Here is a 21,209-nt window from a genome sequence, read left to right as displayed (position 1 = left end):
CAGACACCTTTTAAATGAGTGGAGGGTTTCTGCCTCAGCTATCCTTACAGGCAGTGAGGTCCAGACTCCCACAGCCCTCTGGGTGAAAAAACCTTTCCTCATCTCCCCTCTAATTGTTCAACACATCACTTTAAATCTATGCCCCCTAGTCACTGACCTCCCTACTAAGGTAAATAGACCCTTCCCATCCATTCTATCCAGACCCCTCACAATTTTGTACATTTCAATCAAATCTCCCCTCAGCCTCCTCTATTCAACCCCAGCTGATCCAATCTTTCCTCATCGCTGCATTTTTCCAGAGCTGGCAACATCCTCGTAAATCTCCTCTGTAACCTCTCTAGTGCAATTACATCCTTTCTGGAATGAGGTGACCAGAACTGCACACAGAACTCAAGTTGTGGCCTAACTAATGATTGACACTGTTCCAGCATAACCTCCCTGCTCTTATATTCTATACATCCGCTAATAAAGGAAAGGATTCCATAAGCCTTCTCAACCAACTTATCAACCTGTCCTGCTACTTTCAGGGATTTGTGGACATTCACTTCAAGGTCCCTCACTTCCTCTACACCTCTCAGCATTCACCCATTAATTGTGTATTCCTTTGCTGTGTTTGACCTCACCAAAGGCATCACCTCACACTTCTCCAAGTTGAGTTCCATTTGCCACTTTTCTGCCCACCTGACCAGTCCATTTCTCCAGCTCTCCTAATGAGCATTTCACCACGTGCCTTGAGCTGAGTTACTCATCACAGAATTCCCACTATCTGATTTACTCTTGTAGCCAGAGTATGTATATGAATGGTCCAGTTAAGCTTTTGTCAATGGTAACCCCCAGGATGTTGATGGTGGGGGGATTCAGCGATGGCAATGCTGTTGATCGTCAAAGGGAGATGGTTACATTCTCTCTTGTTGGAGATGGTCATTGTCTGGTACTTATGTGGTGTGAATGTTACTTGCCACTTAGCAGCCCAAGTCTGAATGTTGTCCAGGTCTTGCTGCTTCTGGACACGGACTCCTTCAGTATCTGAGATGTCCTGAATTTGTCCTTTTATGAAACCTTGGTCAGGACTCACTTGGAATATTGTATCCAGTCTTGGTCTCCTCACATGATGGGTGATATTGAGGCTTTGGAAAGGGTACAGAGGAGAGACATTCGACGAATTCCCAGTATAAGACATCTTGGTTATCAAGTTAGACTAAAAGAGTTGGGACCCTACACCTTAGAGAAACCTAGACTGAGGGGTGATCCGATTGAGGTTCATAAATAATGAAGGGTCCAATTTAGCATGGGAGAGGAGTCATAACTTGATATTGGAAAAGGCCAGATGGCACCCAGATCACATTAAATTTCATTTTCAGTGGTGGGCTAACGTACCAGGATGGCCAAGTGGTTAAGGTGTTGGACTTAAGATCCAATAGATATGTGTTTGCGTGGGTTCAAACCCCCCTCCTGGTATCTGTGCTTATAAAATGTTATTTATTCTTTCCCTGACTTTTGCCTTGCATCATCATCTCTTCTGTCATTTAATCACTCTTGCCTTCCAACTGATCACAGCTTCCTATTATTTGATCTGCCCCAGCACCGTTCCTTGGCTCTGTGCTTGCTTATAAACTGGTAAATCTTTAACTTAACCTCCTCTGTACCCTGACAATGACCTTCTCATCCTTCCTGGATTGTGGTTCCTCACAGGATCCGCTGCCTCACCGACTCCCCTCCAGGTAACTGAAGGCCCTGAGCCTTGGTCTCGCTTTATACGCTAGCTGGTAGTTGATTCCTTGCAGGTCTGCCACCGCTCAGGAGAAACTCAAGACCCAGATCAAGCAAAGTATCAAGAGGAATGTGAGCAAAGGCTCCCTGGTGAAGAGCAAGGGACAGGGCGCCTCCGGCTCCTTGAAAATCAGCAAGAAGGAAAACCCAGGGAAAAGTGGGAAAGAAGGTGAAGAAACCAGCAGCCAAGAAATCTTTAGTGAAGAAACCAGGAGACAAGAAATCTTCAGTGAAGAAACCAGCAGACAAGAAATCTTTAATGAAGAAACCAGAAGACAAGAAAGTGACAACAAAGAAAGTAACAGCCAAGAAAACGAGCAGCAAGGCGGCGGCAACGCCAAATAAGGCGGTGAAGAAAGCAGCGCTTCAGAAAAAGTCTCCTGTGAAGAAGGTCAAAAAAGGCAAGAGTGCGGCGGGCGGAAAGGCGCTGAAGAAAGTGCAGACATGGAACAACAAGGTCAAGCCGAAAGCAGCGAAGTCTCAGAAAGCAGGGTCTGGAAAGAAGTGAAAGTGCGGGAAACTTGTAAACATCTGAACACAAAGGCTCTTCTCAGAGCCACCCACATCTCAAAGGAAAGAGCTGATCCCCTGATCAAATGATCCCTGTCCAGGCCCCGCCTGCAGATTCCACATGGAAATGATTTGGAGTAAATCCAGGATCCCTGGTGACTCCCCTCCACCCAGCCCTTTCCGCACTCTCTGTCATAAAACAGAGGGATGTCCGGCCCTCACTCTAACTGGGGATGTGTTCGGTGCAGTCTCAGTTCACAAATTCAGGGGGAGAGTTTGTAAGACAGTAACACTGTCGGAGAAACCCCACCTCACAACGCAAATCCCAGCACATGAGTTTCTCCAATTCAGCTGGAGCCGGGTGACAACAGGAGCTGGGATAGGCTGTGATCGGGAATGTTAGGAATGGATTTGTTCAGGGAGGAATGTACCTGGAATCTCCGAAAATAATAGTTCCTTATTTCCCCAGATGACACATTCTGCAGTGAGAATGAAAAGTCTCTTCACTGCTTCACATTTATTAATTGTTTGGTTCGAGATGAATAATGAGTCAGAGAGTAATGACAGGATCTGAAGCTTCTCTCACACCAGCCCTTGAATGACTCAGTGTGAAGTGTCCAATGTGTGAAGCTACTGCCAGGGTTTGTCAATCTGAACAGTTTCCGCTCAGTTACTGGGGGCCTGGAATCCCCGCAGTTTGACTCTGTCTCTGATTGGTCACCGCTTCTCAATCCAATTCTTAACCAATAGGAGAATCACATATAAGTAAATAGAAGTTCTCATTGGCTTAGATTTTCCAATTGGAAAAAGCCTGGCAATTCCAGAGCAGGAAGGAATTGAAGTGATGGAAAATTTCAATTTTCAGGCAACAATTTTAAAACCTCTCATTTTATGTTCTGTTTTACTGTATGTACCGTCACAAAATCCTCACGCGATTTTAGGAATCGTTTTCATTTGTCAATCTGTTAACTGTAAGCGGCGGGAGGAAGGTCCGGTTCAGCAATTTAAAACGGGACAAATATCAGCTTCCACTCTGTAAAAGGAACAAATTAGCGACTAACCGCTTCTCACAGGCTTCTCGGGGACTGACAGAAACGAGCGGTTTCTGATCTTTTCTCCTGAAAGAGGCGGATAATGCTGCAGGGAGCAATGAACTGCCCTTCACTTTCTGGCTGCTAATACACCACTGACTTTAAACAGTTCAAACAGCGACTGATGCTTCTGTCAGAAAATGAGCAGATTCACCAGAATGATCCCGGTCCATCATGACCAAAGACATCCAGCTGGCCCGCCGCATCCGCGGGGAACGCACCTAAAACCCAGCTTCAGTAACAAGTGTAACAAGGGCTCTTTTCAGAGCCACCAAATCAGCAAAGGAAAGAGCTGCCATCTCTGTTCATCATCAAACCCATTAGATTGGAGGGGCGGCCACATGGTTTCTGTTTTGTCACATCACTTTCCCGAAAGGCCTGTCGGACTGAGAGCTGATCTGGAATTTAAAAAGCAGCATTACCGGAGACTCATTGCTGCTCAGCACAATCTCAACCCCGCTCCTGGGATCCGTTAGCTGGCATTTGGGGAAAAGAAATGGATCCCAGTTTTATTTGGAAGGCATTAATGGAGCCGGGTCCGTTCACATGAGGGTTATTTACTAACATTACCCAATGAGTTCACTAATATTTGAATCCATTGGAGATTAGTACACAGGATATGTAAGGCAGCTCGGTCACTCTGACTGAAACCGCCAGTTCCCCGGGGTTGCAGACCCTGACACTGCGGGGAGAGAATCCCCGACTCTATCCCGCCGCCGGGGGAAACAGACAGCTCTGTGTCCGGAGAATAGGGAGGGCCGGGGGGAAGGCACATATTAAAGCGCTGCAATGGACTCAGCTCCTGTGTGTGCACAACTCTCACTGATTCCGTCCTCTGGGAACAGTGCGGTCTAAACAGATCAGGTTAGGAGAGAAACACACAGCCCGAGAATGGCCTCTTCCTTCCTGCATTTACTCTGTTCCGGGAGCAGATTCTCATTGAGAAGCGGCGCTCAGATCACCAGAGAGAAAAAAAAAAACACAATTCAAACTGTCTAAATGAAAAACAGAGAATTAACCCGGACACTTCCATTATTAAATTAATTCATCAGCTCCGAACCAGTTCCCGTTAATGTACCGGGATAATCTCGGGATTTATCAAATCGAAGGCAGCGGGATTTATTAAATTGTTGATTCTGACACCCTGTAGTTCAGTTCTTCACTTAACTAGAGGGGGAGATGTGTGAGCAGAGAAACAGAGCGAAATGCAGAGAGGGAACTGAAAACACACCTGGACAGATGTGAAACAGGTCAATCCACTGTTCCAATAACTCCATCTCTGACTCCCTCCTGACAGTAACCAGCCCTTTCACAGAGACTGTGAGTGGCTCTGAAAAGAGCCTTTGGTTTATTAGATGACATTTTGGCCGCTTTACTTTTTCTGGGAGCTCTTGAGTGCTGGTTTTCTTAGGCAGCAGCACGGCCTGGATATTAGGCAGCACCCCGCCCTGAGCGATGGTCTCCCCTCCCAGCAGCTTGTTGAGCTCCTCGTCGTTGCGGACGGCCAGCTGCAGTTGTCTGGGGATGATGCGGGTCTTCTTGTTGTCCCGGGCCGCGTTACCGGCCAGCTCGAGGATTTCAGCGGTCAGATACTCGAGCACAGCAGCCAGATCGACCGGGGCTCCGGCACCCACACGCTCAGCATAGTTACCCTTTCTCAGGAGCCTGTGAACACGGCCCACCGGGAACTGCAGTCCAGCCCGGGAGGAGTGAGACTTGGCCTTGGCCCGAGCTTTCCCGCCGGTCTTTCCTCTTCCAGACATTTCCACAATCTCACAAATACTTTCACAAAGAATGAATAATTTCCTTAGCATTGATAATACATCGCAGGCAGTCAGGATGGCTGAGCGGTCTAAAGCGCTGCGTTCAAATCGCAGTCTCCACTGGAGGCGTGGGTTTGAAACCCACTTCGGACATGTTGTGTTTTGACTGAACTGGAGGCGTTTGGGAGCAGCGGCAAAAAGCAAAGAAAAAGCATGAAAGAACATGGACAAACAAAATAACAATGGACCCAAAGATGTTGCATTAAAACATTAGAGTAAGAGGCAACTAAACAAACAGCTGGGCACATAAAAGATCAAAAATGTAACCTTTGTATCGGGGTGGAAGATGTTGCCAATATCCTTAATGAATACTTTACTGTTTTCCCGAATGAGAGGGTGATGCAGATATTGTTTAAAGGAGGAGGAGTGTGAAGTATTGGACGTGATAACTTAAGGAGAGAGGAAGTCTTCATGGGATGAGCATCCTTGAATGTGGATAAATCATCAGGACCAGATGAAATGTACCCCAGGCTGTTGAAAGAAGCCAGGGAAGAAATAGTGGAACAAAAACAAGAAATGCCGGATTCACTCAGCAGGTCTGGCAGCATCTGTGGAAAGAGAAGCAGAGTTAACGTTTCGGGTCAGTGACCCTTCTTCGGAACTCCGAAGTTCCGAAGAAGGGTCACTGACCCGAAACGTTAACTCTGCTTCTCTTTCCACAGATGCTGCCAGACCTGCTGAGTGAATCCGGCATTTCTTGTTTTTGTTTCAGATTTCAAGCATCCGCAGTATTTTGCTTTTAAGAAATAGTGGAAGGTCTGACCATCATTTTCCAATCCCTCACTGGATACAGGTGTGGTGCCAGAGGATTGGAGGTCTTGTAACGTTGCAATAAAAGCAAAATACGAGGCAGATCAAGCATGGCTGATCCTTTCGAGTAGAGAAACAGGGCTGAATTCCCTGAACCAGTGCTACAGCTTTCAGAATAGAAGGAGCCTATACAAACCTGATGGGTTCCACTTAAACAAAAGAGCTGGAGGTGTTGACAGTCAGAACAGATAAAATGAGGAGGAGTGTTTGAAGCAGATTCTGTGTGGTTACTGTCGTTGTACTATGGAGTTATTTCAAGGAGGTGATTCTGAATGTAATGGATCAACGTGGACCCATCCAAGGCAAAGGTTCTTAGCTTCCCTGTGGTCCAGCCTGGTTGAATGGAAAAGAAGCAAACAAATCATCCAGAAGAGGAAAAGATATTTAAGGCCATGAAAGCACAGAATTCAGATGGATGCAATACCAGATGGTATGGCAAGAGTGTAAAACAGCAACAGACTGGTGAATAAAACTTTCCCATTGAATAAGACAAGAGAAAAGAAGGGTAATAATAGTGTCAGGTGAGTTGTGACAGTATTCACATTCCACCTTGATCTGAATAGGACTGTTGAAGGGAGTGATTGAGAAGAATAGAGGAGAAATGAAAAGAAAGGAGAAATAAACAAAAGGTCTTTTGATTTTAGAATGCTTGTTTTTGGAAATGACAGACTGTAAAGTGTGTGTGTCAGTAGATATAGAGCGAAGTTGGGTATGACAAGATCACAGGAAAGTTGTGCCCTGAGACAAGGTGTGTGTTGACAGGAAAGCTGATTTCTTTTGCACAATATGTATTTTATTCGTATAATTTGTGCAATTACATTGCAAAGCAGTTCAAATTTAATATTACATAAGGTACAATACAGATCAGTTTCCTTCAATAATGTACATGATGTATCTCACTATCCCTGCCTGCACAGGTTATATTTACAGTATTTACATTACACATCAAACATTCTCTGGTGCAAACAGCCCGAGGGGTTTTACACGGGTTCCAGCCCCTCACTGTACTATGGCCTACTAGGGCCTTAGACTGCAGCCTTTCCCCATTGAGTCTCCATGGTGGCTTCCCCAAGCTTTAATGCCGTCCCACAGCACATAGTCTTGGACGTTGCAATGTGCCAGTCTGCAACACTCGGTCATGGACAGCTCTTTGCACTGGAATACCTGTCCCACGGCCGGGCTCGTTCTCAATAGAGATCATTTCAAATGAACATTTCCTAAATCCGTGCTTTCTCTCTCGCATTAAAGAGAACAGGATGTCGAGCAGATTCAGTGTGAGACAATAACACTGCCGGGTAAAGGCCGCTTTCCAACTCCAATCTTAACACAGGAGATTCCCCAAGCAGCTGCAGTAAGGTGCTGTAAACTGCTGGAAGCGGATGTGTGTGGAAATGGTGATGTGACTGAGGAGGTTTCTTTGTATAGAATGGACTGTGTTTAGGTGGGAATATTACTGAGTGTTAATTGCATCGGGACCATATTTAAAAGCTCCGGCTTTCTGGAAAGCCTTGACTATGAAGACCGAGTCTGGAAGGCTTTGTGTGGAGAGCTGGGTTTCGGTTCCACTGTTAATAAAGGGTTTGAAATTGGCAGCCCGGAGGAAACTGGAGGTGGAGCTGAAAGATGAGGGGCCGTTCTCTCTCCGTCTGTCACTCTGGGTGTCTCCTCCCCATCTGCTCTCTGTTCAATCTTCACTCTGTCTCCTCCCCTTCCTGCTCTCTCTCTGCCATTCTCAGCCAGGTCCGGGTGGCCTGTATAAAAAGGAGCCTGACGGAATCAGTCTCTTTTATTGTGCACTGATTTGAGGCAAGAATCAACTTGTCTGGCAGTAAACAAGAGTATGCTCCAGGCTGGCAGTATGTTAGAATCCATGAGGAAAGGCATCATCACCCTCATCGACAAGCGGAAGGGGGAGAGGACAGAAATAAGAAATTGGTGGCCCATTTCACTGCTTAATGCTGACAACAAGATTCTGTCAAAAGTCATAGCCAGTCGATTCAAGTCTGCTCTGGAGTTGGTGATTCACCCTGATCAGACCTATACTATACCAGGCAGGACAATCTCTGATAGCATTGCGCTACTCAGGGATATGATCACCTATGTACGGGACAGGAGGGTGGACACCTGCCTCATCAGCCTGGACCAGGAGAAGGCTTTTGACAGGATATCGCACACTTACATGATGGATGTGCATTCCAAAATGGGGTTTGGGGAGGGAATCTGCAATGGGGTCAAACTACTCTACACAAACAGCAGTAGTGCAGTCTCAATCAATGGGTGGGAATCAGAAAGTTTCCCGATCCAATCTGGAGTCAGACAGGGCTGTCCTCTCTCCCCTGTCTTGTTTGTTTGCTGTATTGAACCCTTTGCTGAGTCTATTAGGAAGAATGCGAGCATCAGAGGGGTGACAATCCCAGGCAGCGGAGGCACTCAGGTGAAAACCTCCCTGTACATGGATGACATCGCCATTTTATGCTCAGATCCACTGTCTGTGCGCAGAGTGATGAGCATCTGCGACCAGCTCGAACTGGCCTTGGGAGCCAATGTTAAACACGGCAAGAGCGAGGCCATGTTCTTTGGGAACTGGGCTGACCGATCCTTTGTCCCCTTCACCGTTAGGTCAGACTACCAGAAGGTGCTGGGGATATGGTTTGGAAGGGCTGGGACGTGCACCAAAACCTGGAAGGAGCGAGTAGCCAGGGTACAACATAAGCTGAGCATGTGGGAGCAGCGATCTCTCTCCATTATGGGTAAGAACCTGGTCATCAGGTGCGAGGTGCTCACATTGCTGTACGTGGTGCTGGTCTGGCCCATACCGCATTCCTGCGCTGTGGCGATCACCTGAGCCAGTTTCCGCTTCATCTGGGGATCCAAAATGGTCCGAGTCCGGAGGGACACGATGTTCAAACCTCTGGATAAGGGCGGGAAAAATGTACCCAACGTCGCCCTCATCCTTATGGCTACCTATGTGTGCGGCTGCATCAAGCTGTGTGTAGATCCCCAGTTTGCAAACTTCAAGTGTCACTACGTGCTGAGGTTCTATCTGTCCCCGGTGTTGCAAAGGATGGGCCTGGTCATATTGCCGCGGAATGCTCCATCCAGTTGGACTGTGCCGTACTGCCTATCCTTCATGGAAAAGTTTCTGTGGAAAAACACCTTTGACCACCAATCCATCAGGCAGTGGTCTGCACGGAATATCCTCAAGGCCCTACGGGAAAAGGAGATGGTGGATCCTGTCGGATGGTCCCCTGAGCAGAAGTCCAAAGTCATTTGGCAGAATGCCTCATCACCAGAACTTTCAAACAAGCACCAAAATGTAGCCTGGCTGATGATGAGAAGAGCCCTCCCTGTCAGATCCTTCCTGCACACCCGAAGTCTCACCCCATCCACACGCGGCCCTCGAGGTGGCTGTGGTGGAAAAGAGACGTTGCCCACCTCTTTCTGGAATGTGTCTTTGCAAAGCAGGTGTGGAAGAGATGCAGTGGTTTTTGTCGAGGTTCATCCCAAGCAGCTCTGTAGCACAGGAGTCTGTGCTCTGTGGGCTGTTCCCAGGGACGCACACCAAGATAAAAATCAACTGTTGCTGGAGGACTATCAATTCGGTGAAAGATGCCCTTTGGTCTGCCCGAAACTTGCTGGTCTTCCAGTGCAAAGAGTTGTCCACGACCGAATGTTGCAGACTGACACATTCCAAGGTCCAGGACTATGTGCTGAGGGACGCACTAAAACTTGGGGCAGCCGCAGCAAAGGCTCAATGTGGAAAGACCACTGTGTAAGGTCCCCTCACCAAGCTGAACTGAGGGGCCGGATCCATGGGAAACCACTCGAACTGTAGCCAGAAAATATTTGTTTGCTGTAAAATGTACATGGCATGACAATGAAATGGAAGGGTTGTGAGGCAACTCACTCCTGTATTGAAGGAAACTGATCTCCTTTGCACTCTTTGTATTGTTTGACTTGGTGCTTTTGGGAACTGTTTTGTAATGTATTTTATTTTACAGATTTTAATGAATAAAGTATATTTTGGAAATTAATAAAAGAAAGTCTGGCAGAGGTAAAGGAGGGAAAGGACTGGGCAAAGGCGGAGCAAAGCGGCACCGCAAAGTGCTTCGTGATAATATCCAGGGCATCACCAAACCAGCAATCCGCCGCCTGGCTCGCCGTGGCGGGGTCAAGCGGATCTCGGGTTTGATCTATGAGGAGACTCGCGGGGTGTTGAAGGTTGTCCTGGAGAATGTGATCAGGGATGCGGTCACCTACACTGAACATGCCAAGCGCAAGACGGTCACTGCCATGGATGTGGTGTACACTCTGAAACGGCAGGGCCGCACTCTCTACGAATTCAGCGGCTGAACAACTCGACCCTTTCCAGCAAACACAACAAAGGCTCTTCTCAGAGCCACCCACCGCCTCACAGAGAGAGCAGTGACCTGGAAACGGGAGCTGGGATAGGCTGTTTAGAACTGTCTAAACTGTGCTGTGTTCGGGATACAAAACTAGAATCCCCAAATTTGACATTTGTAGCAAGGATATGCAGTGGATTTGATTTTCTGAACGGGCTGTGTAAACAGCACCTGAGGCTCTTCAGTTAGTTATTTCTCCAGTCGACACATGCCATCAGTGAAAAGCCACATCACTCCTCCAGAATCACTCATTGTTTTCATAGAATTTCAAAATGATTTCGCTGCAATGAGGGAATCCGGGAGTTTTGCAGCAGCCGTTGAATCGGTCGCTGGAACCAGACCCACTTGTGATGTTATTTCCCCCGAGACGGTGTTTCCTGCACTGAAACTGACAGGGTTTGTGAAACTGATCAGTTTCAGCTCAGTCATTCAGGGACCTGGAATTCCCGCAGTTTGAGCCCGCGCTATCCAGAGCCCACTTCTGATTGGTCACCCTCTTCCCATTCGCATGTCTTAACCAATTGCCGAACCTCGAATTAGAAAATACAGCAAATCATTGGCTTAAATTGTCGTCCTGGCAGAAAGGTTGAATTCAAAAAAGCCGCCAATTTCAGTGTTGGGCAGAATCGAATTACTCAATGAATCTCAATAACGAAATTGGCGGCACATTTTATACTTTCCCCGATTTTCCTTTCCATCGATTGGGGTGCTAATTCACTCGGGTGCGTTTGCTAATACTAACTGTAATCCTCAGATCCATTTAACATTTCAGTAATCCTATTAAATACAAAAGGAATTTTATGATTGAATTTCCATTGGAAGATAGTGAATTAGCACCCCGATCGATGGAAAGGAAAATCGGGCAGAGGATAAAATGTGCTGCCAATTCGTTATTGTGATTTGTTTATATAACTGACCAGGATTGACTTCACCCGAACGCAGCTACTAGCTCCCACCTCACTGACCGCTCTCCCCCCTCTGCAACTCGCTTTCTCCCCCTCCTCCCTACTGGCGAAATTCCGCACTCTGGCTGTTCGCTCTCCGCACCCCCACCCCCCATCCTGTCCCAGCCCAGCCCTCAGCTGCTAGCTCTGGCCGTGACACTCGCTCCCACATTTCTTCACCAGGCGTCACCTGTAGAAGCAGGAGGGCCGCAAGGAGTGACAGGGCGACGGAGGAGTGAGTAGCTGAGAGGAGGGAAGCGGCGCGGCCTGGAGCGAGTGGTCAGAGAGTGGGGTAGTGCGAAGCGAGGAACAACTGGCCAGGGGAGTGGGGGGGGGGGGGGATGGGGGAGCAGCGAGGTCTGGAGCGAGCGGCTGAGGGGGGGAATCGTCGAGGCCTGGAGTGAGTTGCCGAGGGGGGAGAGCTACAGCTTCAAAATCTCCCATTCAGCCACTTCCACCAGCCAAGTGGTGAGGGGATGGGGTGGCTAGATACCCAATGACGCTTTATCACGCGTGCACGAAGATGGATTTGTTGCGGAAATGTGATGATGTTGGCGCTGCAAAATGACATCATCCCGTGCACGCGCCACTCAATCCTGGCAAGATGTCAAAAATCACTGTGATTTTTTGGTCTTTTCAGTGCACTCCTCTTTCCTTAGTTGCCTCTCACCTTAATGTATTGAAGAAACATCTTTGGGTCCATTTTCATTTTCCTTGTCAATAATCTTCCATGCTTTCCCTTCACCGCTGCTCCCAAATCCCTCCAGTTCAGTCAAAACACAACTTGGTAGATTTGGGATTTGAACACACGCCTCCAGAAAACACTACGACCTGAACAGAGCCCCTTAGACCACTCGGCCATCCTGACTGTTTCAAGCTTACGACAAAAGCTGAGAAATTATCCATTCTTTGTGAAAGTATTTGTGAGATTGTGGAAATGTCTGGAAGAGGAAAGACCGGCAGGAAAGCTCGGTCCAAGGCCAAGTCTCGCTCCTCCCGGGCTGGACTGCAGTTCCCGGTGGGCCGTGTTCACAGGCTCCTGAGAAAGGGTAACGATGCTGAGCGTGTGGGTGCCGGAGCCCCGGTCTATCTTGCTGCTGTGCTCGAGTGCCTGACCGCTGAAATCCTCGAGCTGGCCGGTAACGCGGCCCGGGACAACAAGAAGACCCGCATCATCCCCAGACACCTGCAGCTGGCCGTCCGCAACAACGAGGAGCTCAACAAGCTGCTGGGAGGGGTGACCATCGCTCAGGGCGGGGTGCTGCCCAATATCCAGGCCGTGCTGCTGCGCAAGAAAACCAGCGCTCAGAGCTCCCAGAAAAAGTAAAGCGGCCAAAATGACATCTAATAAACCAAAGGCTCTTTTCAGAGCCACCCACTTTATCTGTGAAAGGGCTGGTTACTGTCAGGAGGGAGTCAGAGATGGAGTTATTGTAACAGTGGATTGACCTGTTGCACATCTGTCCAGCTGTGTTTTCATTTCGCTCTGTTTTTCTGCTCACACATCTCCCCCTCGAGTTAATTGCAGAACTGAACTACAGGGTGCAGAATCAACAATTCCCAGGATCGGGGGTGAGATTGTGCTGAGCAGCAATGAGCGTCCAGTAATGCTGCTTTCTAAATTCCAGATCAGCTCTCAGTCCAACAGGCCTTTCGTATTTTAAATATCACAACAGAGCTGAGCTGGGGTGAGCGCAGCCTCAGCTGCACCGAGTCTCAGGGGCTCTCAGGACCCCAATCAGAGCCACCAGGCCTGGCGGACGTGCAGCGAGGACCCCGGGGGAGGGTGGGTGCACCATTAAAGTGATGGTGCAGCACCTCCCCCATCCTCGCCGCCACTTCCCGGTTTCTTCTCCCGTTTATCTCAACATTAAGAAGACGCTTTTGCTCTGGACTACACTGGTTATAAAGTAAGACCCAACTTTGTCTCTGAAAGTGATGAATAGCAGCAACAACAGCAGAATCCAACCCCTGCAGTTACATGTGAACTTGCTGATGTTGCAGCAGATTGAATGACTGAGTGAATCCCTTCCCACACACATGGCAGGGGAACGGCCTCTCCCCAGAGTGAATGTGTTGGTGTTTCAGCAGATCATTACTGCTTTTCAAGCTCTTCTCACAGTCAGGACATTGAAAAGGTCTCTGATCAGTGTGAACAAGTTGATGTTCAGTGAGGTTGGATGACTGAGTGAACCCCTTCCCACACACGGAGCAGGTGAATGATCTCTCCCCAGTGTGAACTCACTGGTGTTTCAGCAGGTTGACTCTGGCTGGGTTCCTCTCTCTCTCCTCCCCTGAAGGTGCTGATTCTGACTGTATGTACATGCTCTCTCCCCCTCCGACCCTCCCTGTCCAATGTAGTATCTCCAGTTTTGGTGATGTGCTCTCCCTGACCTGTCTCCATTTCTCCTTCTTATACAGACTTGCCCTGAGTGTCACTATTTCATAGAATCAAACAGCACAGAAGGAGGCCAATCGGTCTTTTGTGCCTGTGCTGAATCTGTGAAAAAAATGATGCAATTAGTCCAACCCCCTGCCTATTTCCCCATAGTCCTGGAGAAATTCACTTTGAAATATTTGTCCAATTCATTTATGAAAGTTATAATTGAATCTGTTTCCACCACCGTCAGACAATTCATTCCAAATCCGAATAAGTTACTTTTTAAATGTTGTGAGGGTTCCGGCCTCTACCACCTCTTCAGGGAGTGCGTTCCAGATTCCAACCACCCTCTGGGTAAATTTCTTTCCTCAAATCCCATCTCAACCTCCTGTCCCTTACCTTAAATCTATGCCACCTGGTTATTGACCCCTCCGCTAAGGTAAAATGTTTCTTCCTATCTAACCCATCAATGCCCCTCATAATTTTGTAAACCTCAATCTTATCTCCCCTCAGCCTTCTCTGCTCTAAGGAAAACAACGCTAGCCTTTTCAGTCTCTCTTCATAGCTGAAATGCTCCAGCCCAGGCAACATCCTGGTGACTCTCTTCTGTACCCTCTCCAGTGCAATCACATCCTTCCTATAGTGTGGTGCCCAGAACAGTACACAGTACTCCAGCTGTGGCCTAACTAGCATTTTATACAGCTCCGTCATAACCTCCCTGCTCTTATATTCTCTGCCTCGGACGATCTATATTGGCCTGTAATCTAAGGCTTTCCTCCTCACTAATTACGACACCACCAATTTTCGTGTCATGTGTGAGAAAGGGTTTGATTCTGTCCCTATCAGTATCCGTTACATGCATGTGTTTTTAATCTGCACCCCCTCTATTTTATTCTCTGTACTTGTCAGCCTCTTGTAGGTGAGTCTGTGTTTTGCTCTTTATCTCTCAGTCTTCGAAGTATGAGCCTGGGTTTGTACCTAATTTTCTTTGTACATTGCAGGATGGATATTGAAGAGAGGTTTTTACACATTAACTGCCAAATCCTGATAAGTGATTTTTGGGTTTCACACAGTATCTGTCAGTTTCTTGTCTAGGACTGTTGGTTTTACTCTGTCCCTGGCATTTGCTGGTTTGTTAGTGTGGGGTTTACACTGTACCTGTCAGTTTCTCATATGTGAGTGTTGGTTTCACTTTGTATAGAATCATAGATCACAGAATACTTACAGCACAAAAGGAGGGATTCAGCTCATCGTACTTGTGCTGCCTCTCTGCACAAGCAACTCAGCTCATGCCACATCCTCATGTATTCCATGAAAAGCTGATTTTTTTCCCTTCAGATAATTATCATATATCCTTTTGAAAGCTATGGTTGAATCTTCCTCCGTCACACTCTCAGGCAGTACATATCAGATCTTAACCATTTGCTGCATAAAAAAGGTTTTTCCTCATGTTGCCTTTGGTTCTTTTCCCATTCACCTTAAATCGGTGTCCTCTGCTTACTCAGCCATGAGTAATATTTCCCATTGCTTTCTCAGCACTGATGAATTGTGAGGTGGGAGACAGCCAGAAGTCCCACTGAGCCGCACTGACTCCCAGCTGAAAAAGAAATGAGGTAAAGTTCAATCTTTCACAGCGAGATGCTGCAGAGAGTTAAGAGTCCCGAATGAAAGAGAGCGTTTCTCATACTGTTGTTGAATTTCATTTCAAACACTCCTTGTACTCTCTGCTAATGAAGCCTAAAAAGTGGAAAAACTAAATGGCGCTCAAACTCACAACCCTGAGATTAAAAGTCCCATGATCGACAGACTGAACTGAATATGTCACTTCTACTGTACCTCTGTTTGGATGGATGCAACTGTATGCTCCAATGCAAGGGCAGCTTTCAAATCCTCCCATGGGTCCACACGTCAGACTAAGTTCCTTGTTGTAAACTCAAGCATAGGAAATCTGCTCACTTCCAAAACTATCAACAAATTGAAGCTGATTACGATCAACATCATCAGAGGTCAGAACGACCTGGTGAAAGAAGACTCCCTGAAGAAGGATCCACAATTATTCAAAGGCATCGACAAAGTGAAAAACAAGAAAATCGATGAGTCAATCCAAGCTAAACAGAAACACTGAAGAATTCCATTCCAGACCAGAACACAATTAGAGGCATTTTTTGTATTCAAAACTGGGCATTAGTATTTAATAGTTGATATATAATTTTGAATATATTTGAATTTCTTTATTCATTTGGCACTGCTGAACATGAAGCAGTCTTAAATCATTTAATTTTTTTTTTGTAAAATCTGACTTACCAGATTAAAATATTAGATCAAGGGAGAAATTTCAAAGATTACTGGACCAGTAATCCAGAGGCCTGGACTCAAGATCCAGTGAAAGCCAGGACGTCAAGGCGGGAAAAACTCCGCACTAGTCTGCAGTGAGCGATTCCATCGAAGGTAGAGCACAATCTCCTTAATATAAGAATGTATATTTTATAATAATTAATCACTCAAGACCTTCCTGGTCTCTGCATCTCAGCTGCTCTCTGGATAAACTTGCAGAAAGTATTTCAACCTGTAAAGCAGGAGTCTAGGGAATGTATAATGATATTTTCTCGCCTTCGGGCAATATTTTAATCAATACAGTGTGGGACAACCTGTCTGGGCACAACTCCACGAGTTTCTCTTGAACTAGTGACCTCACAATCACTAACTTCTATGGTAACAATCTTCAGCTCATCACCTCCGGTACGTAGCTCTAATCTTAATGTACATTTAAACAACCTTTCAAGTCCAGTTACAGTTTTTGTTGCCTTACCTGCACAAGCTTAAAAAGTGAAAAACGGAAGCAAGTTTAACTGAACATTCTGGTGGTCAGTTCGGGCACGGGAAAAAAATGAAAGGACTCGGACCAGGTCGGATGCGGTGCTGTCAGGCTTGGGTCGGGTTTCATTTGCTGACCCGAGCAGGCCTTTAGTTACTGTTGCAACCTAATATTCCCACTTGACAATCTGTATATTTTGTTCATTTCAATTTTGTCGACAAGCTCTTTGAATCCAGTTCCCCGGTCCTCAAGCAGGCTCAGTTTGGAAATCGATTCCGCTTTCTGGAAGGCTGAAAGCAATCGATGACCTTCAACTAAAAATGGCAACAGAGAAGGGCTCGTCTGGGATTTGAACCCAGAACCTCTCACATATTAATCATTTATATACCCAAAGCGAGAATCATACCCCTAGACCAACGAGCCACCGTTGGCATAGTTTTTATTCGCTCCTGTGGAATTTCACTGGCACCCACAGCCGATCATGCATTTTTTTCAGATCAAAACAATATCCTACAAAGCTGAAATAAAAACAGAAAGTGCTGGAAATACTCAGCACCTCTGACAGCATCTGTGGAGAGAGAAACAGAGTTAACATTTCAGGGTTTTCACCTTTTGTTTGAGCCATCTTTTCAGACTGCTTCTGTCCATCCAATCTCACTTTTTACTCTATCCACATTCTAAGGGTGGTGCAGTGGTGAGCACTGTAGCTTCACAACTTCAGTGACCCTGATTCAGTTCTGTATACTGCCTGTGTGGAGTTTGTAAGTTGTTTATGTGGGCTTCCACAAGGTACTCTGGTTTCCTCCCACAACGAAAGACTTGTGGGTTGATAGATAAATTGACTGTTGTAAATTGGCCCTAGGGTAGGTGATAGGAGAAATGTGGGGATGTGGTAGGGAATTCTGGGTTAACATAGGATTAGTATAAATGGGTGGTTGATGGTCAGTGCAGACTCAGTGGGCCAAAGGGCCTATATCAGTGCTGTATATCTCTAGAACCATTCTCTAAGCAAATGCATTTTTCATGAATTCCTCATTTCATTTATTAACGACAATTTTATATTTCCGGCCCTTGCTTCATACGATACCACAAGTGGAATCATGTTTCCATCAACCCGATCAAACCCCTTCACTATTTCCTCATATTGCAATGTTTCTTTCACCCTGACAGACTGTGGAGTTTCTGCTGCTTGATTGCAGTTCTTGCTTCCCGCCAGTAGATGTCACCTCACTCCAATATAGTGAAGTTAACAAATGTGAGAGAGACACAACAGGAAATAATTGTTCACATTATAGTGAATGTGTGGGATTTAGAAATACTAGGAGTGGAGACGAGTTATTATTGAATTTGTCAAACCAAACATATGTTATAATGTTGTGTTAAATCTGTCACTCTGTTGTCTTGATCCTGAGAGTGATATCGACTCATCGAGTCATTGGGTCATTAGTGGGAAAGAAGGAGGTCATTCGCCCCATCGAGTACAGGCCAGCTCTCCATGGAGCGATCCAGTCAGTCCCACTCTTCTGCTCGATCCCCCTAGCCCTGTAAATTTATTTCCTTCAAATGCCCATCGAAATTCCTTTTGTAACCAACGATTGTCTCCACTTCCTCCGCCCACAGGGGCAGCGAGTTACAGATCATTACCAATCACTGTGTAAAAAAGTTCTTCCGCACATTCCCCCTGCATCTCTTGTCCAAAACCTTCAATCTGAATCCCCTAGTCCTTGTACCAATAGTTAATGGGAACAATTTTTCCTTGCCAACTTATCTAAAACTGTCATAGCCTTCGACACCTCTATCAATTCTCCCCTCAATCTCCTTTGATACAGGCAGAAAAAACCCTGTTTTTCTAACCTAACCTTGAAACTAAAACCCTCCATCCCTGGAACTATTCTGGTAAATCTCCTTTGCATCCTCTCAAGAATCCGCACATCCTTTCTAAAGATTGGTGAGCAGATCTAGATGCAACACTCCAATTGGGGCCTAACCAGAGTTCAGCATAACAACCCTGCTTTTGTACTCAATGTCTCTATTTATAAAGCCCAAGATCCCACATGCTTTGCTAACCACTCTCGCAATATTTCTGAACAGTTGAGGTGACTGAGCGGTTTCAGCTTCTCTGTTCAGATTGCAGCTTTCACTGGAGGCATGTGTTTAAATCCCACTTCTGACAACTTGATTTTCAGTTACTTTGCAGAGCTTCCTTGAAGGTTTGAGGTAGAGTAAATACTGAGGAACTGTTTCTAACTGCTGAACCGTCAATAACCGAAGGTTACAGATTTAATGTGACTCACTAAACTGGAAAGAACTTGAGGAAAAATTCCTTTCTGCAACGTATGGTTAGGATTTCAGTTATGTGGATAGATTGGAGAAGCTGGGGTTGTTCTCCTTGGAGAGGAGATTTGATAGAGGTGTTCACAATCATGAGGGGTCGTGACAGACCCGATAGAGAGAAACTGTTGGTAGAAGGATTGAGACTCAGGTAAAAGCTGTGGCTCAGTTGGTCACACTCACCTCGAAATCACAAGCTTCTGGGTTCAGAGTTCACAGCTGACACTCCAGTACAGCACTGAGGGTGTTGAAGGTGCTGCCTTTCAGGTGTGATGTTAGACCAAGACCTGGTCTGCATGTTTGGGTGAATGTAAAAGATCCCATGCTGCAATTTCAAACAAGTGAAGAGCAATTCTCCCTGGTGTTGTGATCAATATTTGCCCCTCAATCAGATCAGTTGGTCATTATCACATTGCTGTTTGTGGGTATTTGCTGCTGCATTTCTGACATTACATCAGTGATTACACTTCAAAAGTATTTCATTGTCTACAAAGTGCTTTGATATGTCCAGTGGTCTTGAAAGGTGCTATATAAATGCAAGTCTTTTCTTTCTTTATCACAACACATTACTGTGTAAAAAATGGTTCTTCATGTCACCTCTGGTTCTTCTGCCAATCACCTGATATCTGTGTCCTCTGCTTACTGACCCTTTTACCACTGGAAACAGTTTCTCCTTACTTAAACTATTGAAAACCTCCATGATTTTGAACAAATGTGTCAAATCTTTTCGGAACTTTCTCTGCTTCAAGGAGAACAACCCCAGCTTCTCCAATCTCTCCACATCACTGAAGTCCCTCACCCTGCTACCATTGTGGCAAATCTCTTTTTTATTCTTTCACGGAATGTGGGCATTGCTGGCAACGGCAGCATTTATTGCCCATTCCTAACTTCCCTTGAGAAGGTGGTGGTGAGCCGCCTTTTTGAGCTGTTGCAGTCCATGTGGTGTAGGTAAATCCACAGTGCTGTTCGGAAGGGAGTTCCAGGATTTTGATCCAGTGACAGTGAAGGAATGGTGATATAGTTCCCAGTCAGGATGGTGTGTAGCTTGGACGGGAACTGGCAGATGGTGGTGTTCCTATGCATCCAATGTCCTTCTAGGTGGTCGAGGTCATGGGTTTGTAAGGTGCTGTCGAAGGAGGCTTGGTGAGTTATTGCAGTGCATCTTGTAGATGGTACGCACTGCTACCACTGTTCACTGGTGGTGGAGGGAGTGAATATTTAAGGTGATGGATGGGGTGCTGATCAAGCGAGCTGCTTTGTCCTGGATGATGTTGAGCTTCTTGAGTGTTGTTGGAGCTGCACTCATCCAGGCAAATGGGGAGTATTCCATCACGCTCCTGACTTGTGCTTGTAGATGGTGGACAGGAGGTGAGTGATTCACAGCAGAATTCCCAGCCTCTGACCTGCTCTTGTAGCTACGGTATTTATGTGGCTGATCCAATTCAGTTCCTGCTCGACGGTAACCCCCAGAATGTTGATAGTGAGGGATTCAGCAATGGTAATGCCATTGAATGTCAAGGGGAGATGGTTAGATTCTCTCTTGTTGGAGATGTTCATTGCCTGGCACTTTTGTGGGTTGAATGTTCCTTGTCACTTATCAGCCCAAGCCCAATGTTGTCCAGGTCTCTCTACATGTGGACACGGACTGCTTCAGTAGCTGAGGAGTTGCTAATGCTACTGAACATTTTGCAATCATCAGCGAACATCCCCACTTCTGACCTTATGATAGAGGGAAGGTCATTGATGAAGCAACGGAAGATGGTTGGGGCCTCGGACACTACCCTGAGGAACTCCTGAGTGCTGTTCTGGGACTGAGATGATTGGCCACCCACAACTATCACCATATTCCTTTGCGCTAGGTATGACTCCAACTAAAGAACAAAGAACAAGGAAAATTACAGCACAGGAACAGGCCCTTCGGCCCTCCAAGCCTGCGCCGATCCAGATCCTCTACCTAAACATGTCGCCTATTTTCTAACGGTCTGTATCTCTTTGCTTCCTGCCCATTCCTGTCTCTGTCTAGATACATCTTAAAAGACGCTATCGTGCCCGCGTCTACCACCTCCGCTGGCAACGCGTTCCAGGCACCCACCACCCTCTGCGTAAAGAACTTTCCACGCATATCCCCCCTAAACTTTTCCCCTCTCACTTTGAACTCGTGACCCCTAGTATTTGAATCCCCCACTCTGGGAAAAAGCTTCTTGCTATCCACCCTGTCGATACCTCTCATGATTTTGTACACCTCAATCAGATCCCCCCTCAACCGTCGGCTTTCTAATGAAAATAATCCTAATCTACTCAACCTCTCTTCATAGCTAGCACCCTCCATACT

General features: G+C 46.5%; 3 non-coding genes across 3 annotated transcripts; 2 read left to right on the top strand and 1 right to left on the bottom strand.

The window, feature by feature from the left end:
* Positions 1–1,375: 1,375 nt before the first annotated feature.
* Positions 1,376–1,458, top strand: trnal-uaa (transfer RNA leucine (anticodon UAA)). Its single transcript has one exon. It is a non-coding gene; the product is annotated as a tRNA-Leu (tRNA).
* A 3,746-nt stretch (positions 1,459–5,204) lies between these two features.
* Positions 5,205–5,287, top strand: trnal-caa (transfer RNA leucine (anticodon CAA)). The gene has a single exon. It is a non-coding gene; the product is annotated as a tRNA-Leu (tRNA).
* Positions 5,288–16,880: 11,593 nt separating this feature from the next.
* Positions 16,881–16,969, bottom strand: trnap-ugg (transfer RNA proline (anticodon UGG)). Its single transcript is given in 2 exon segments — positions 16,881–16,916; positions 16,934–16,969. It is a non-coding gene; the product is annotated as a tRNA-Pro (tRNA).
* Positions 16,970–21,209: the final 4,240 nt, after the last annotated feature.

Source organism: Heterodontus francisci, unplaced genomic scaffold (genome assembly GCF_036365525.1).
Source record: "Heterodontus francisci isolate sHetFra1 unplaced genomic scaffold, sHetFra1.hap1 HAP1_SCAFFOLD_172, whole genome shotgun sequence".
NCBI classification, from domain to species: Eukaryota; Metazoa; Chordata; class Chondrichthyes; order Heterodontiformes; family Heterodontidae; genus Heterodontus; species Heterodontus francisci.
The sequence above is the reverse complement of the archived record's forward strand: the minus strand, read 5'-3'. Positions and strand labels throughout refer to the sequence as shown.